The sequence below is a fragment of the Sinocyclocheilus anshuiensis genome, unplaced genomic scaffold, assembly GCF_001515605.1.
Source record: "Sinocyclocheilus anshuiensis isolate Anshui unplaced genomic scaffold, SAMN03320099.WGS_v1.1 scaffold86, whole genome shotgun sequence".
Taxonomy (NCBI): Eukaryota; Metazoa; Chordata; class Actinopteri; order Cypriniformes; family Cyprinidae; genus Sinocyclocheilus; species Sinocyclocheilus anshuiensis.
Window position 1 is genome coordinate 4,393,343 of NW_015547662.1, and position 3,143 is coordinate 4,396,485.

Genomic DNA, 3,143 nt, shown 5'->3' on the forward strand with positions numbered 1-3,143 from the left:
TATATATATATACAATAAAATAGAAAAAAAAAAAAAATAAATTTTAAATTTATGCTTAAAGCAACTGAATATAGCCTTGTGATGATATTGATATTAAAGGTTAAAACTGATATTTCAAGGTTAAAAAAGCTTAGTTGCTTTAGGTTCAAATAGGCTAAAACTTTATCATTTGAAATTGTAGGCTGCTTTGTTAAAGTGAAAGCTGAATGTGGAAAGTTAAAACGTGAAAGTGAAAAATACTTTGTTTTTTCAATGAATGACATTTAGTGCGCTGTAGGTCAGTATTGGCCACAGGGAGGCGCTGTAGTCAAAGAATGAACTGTAGAGCAGACACCAAATAGCCTACTGTGTGAAATAATTAAGGAATTGGATGATTAATGCATACCAGTTTGCGACTACATTACATGTAGCTTGTTTATAGATTGATTTTATGATTGTTATATAGTCATAAATATAGTTCAATAGTCAGAAAATGCAATATGCTCCATTAATGGTCCTGTTTATAATAAAGTAAGGATCATAATGCCATATGCTTTTCCCCTGGCAAGGTACTGTAAGATACATTTCCAGTTAAATTGACAGTCTGCTTGTAATTCTTCCTTGTATCACTAAATGCATATTGGAGAATGTCCTGCAAGTGTAGACAAGCTTTAATCTCACCTGTCTTCAAAGAAATTGGGGTCATATACAAGAAATTCTTTAGTTCTGGTTGTGTATGTGTGCTTTAAAGTTTGTCTGCTGAGTACGTTTCATGGAGACTAGTTTTGATTTTTACTAGTTTTGATTCTAGACCCTTATGTATGTCACAGCCACCCTCAGCCAATAGAGAGGAGCAGAAGTTGTACCAATAGGTGTGGGATATCGGCCAATAGGACTGTCTGAATTCAGGGGTGGGACTGTCAGGCCACCTCGTGCCACACAAAGGAACAATGAATGTTAAACCCAGCCCACCAAACAAAACACATCTCCCATGTGTCTGCATCTGTGCAGACTACTGTCATGATGAATTAAGGCTGTACGATGGCAGTTTTGAGGTCATGATACAATATATCTGTGTTGTTATGAATGCATTTGTGACATTTGGAGATTTATATATTCAGTATTTGTGTAAACTTTGTGGATGCCCTCATGCGTCTGTTTGTTTGTGCGAAGGTAAACCCCTGCTTTTACGGAAATTGTACGACTTTGATCTCTTCCAGCAGCCCAGGTGCAACAGTAGTCATGTAAGAACATGATCTTTGAATTCAAGAGATGAGAACACACTCACGTATTCGCAAATATGTGTGTGCTACAAGTCTGTTCCCTTCCAGTGAATGACTGGGTCTGTTCGAGCTGCAACTTGAATAGACTTGAACCTTCCCTTTACACACAAACACACACACTGATGTCTGACCTGTATTTGATATATGAGAGGTTCACTGTGTTCCTCTCTGACTGTTCTTTTGGCTTGAAGAGATTATAGAATTTATCCTAATGTTAAAAGAGCTCATATTATAAGATTCACCTCTGTTCATCTCAATTTTAGTTTGGTTCACTTACATGTTAATACTTTACCAATTTATTTATTTACCAATGTAATTAAGTATGACTCACACTTTGGTTTGGGTCCATAAGATCAAGTGACAGTAAAGGCTTTGTTACAAACAAACAATAAACAAACAAACTGCTGTTGTTTTGAACTTTCTATATTGGAGCTTTCTATTTGGTCATCAAAGAATCCTGGGAAATTTTTTTTTATCACAGTTTCAACAAAAATATTATGCGCTACAATCATATTCAACACTGATAATAATCAGAAATGTTTCTTGAGCACCAAAGCAGTATATTATAATGATTTCTGAAGGATCATGTGACACTGAAGACTGGAGTAATGATGCTGAAAATTCAGATTTGATCACGGGAATAAATTACAGTTTAAAATATATTCAAATAGAATACAGTTATTGTAATTTGTAATAATATTTCACATATTCATAATGCAAATGTCACAGGCAGACGAGATATATTTAAAGAAATAAAATAAAAATACATCTTGCCAAAATGGCAAGGTCCAAAAACTTGGTCTTGACTGCATGATGACATGATTTTAAACTTTGACCGTTAACTGTGTACACGTTGGGAGTGGAATGTGGTGTGATGTGATCACACAAACTGTAAAGTATCATGTTCACAATCTAAATATTATTTTGGGCGTGTGTGGGAACGATAGAAATGAAAGACAGCAGTAACTGATATCAGATGTTGAGTATTTCTTATTGGCTGTGGGCATGATATGATCCAAAGTATCAGCCAGTCAGAAAATGTGCTCACGTGTTCTTGTGAATGTGTGGGCAAATAGTCGTAAGATTTATTTGAACTTACAGTCATTCTAACAAATGGTAGTACTCGTATTAGACCCTTGTTAATTTGATGTCAGCATACAAAGTCGTTATTTTACTCTATCATAGACAGCAGGTCAAATCTATTTGTCTTCATCGTACTGAAGGTTTATACATTTTTATATATAATAGATATTAAACAATTTAAATGTGTCAAAAGGTGTCTGTTAGGGGTAAGGTTGTGAAATAGTAATATAAAAAGTATAGATTTATTAACTTTATTCAAATTAAATTTTAGGCACCCTAAAGTGAAAATTCTGTCCTCATTTACTCACCCTCATTTTTTGGGTGAACTGTTTCTTTAAGAATTATATAAATGTCAAGTCAGTAGGAAGTAAATGTGAACAAGATGTATGCATGTGCTTTCCACTGATCCTCCTTTTATTCAGTGCTGTAAACCTGTGCTGTTTGTGCTTCCGGCTCATCGTGTGCACATCTGCACCGTGTGCCGTCTTACACATGTTCACACATGCCAGACCACCCATTTGAGGATTTATCCCAGAATGGACATTTATGTTCAGCTTTTGTCTGTGTCTGTCTGAGTGCCCATGGGAAACTAAAATGAAAGAAAATATGTCATGTAAAGGAGTCATTATTTGGCCTTTAGGTGAGAAGAATGAGTTTCATTATGGGTTTAGTTATATAATGTTAAGTGTTTCATACTTCAGTGGGAATGGAACGTCTCATGAGATATTTTGAAGGGCAGGAAAGCTGTGTATGTGTGTGTGTGTGTGTGTTGTGTGTGTGTGTGTGTGTGTGTGTTGT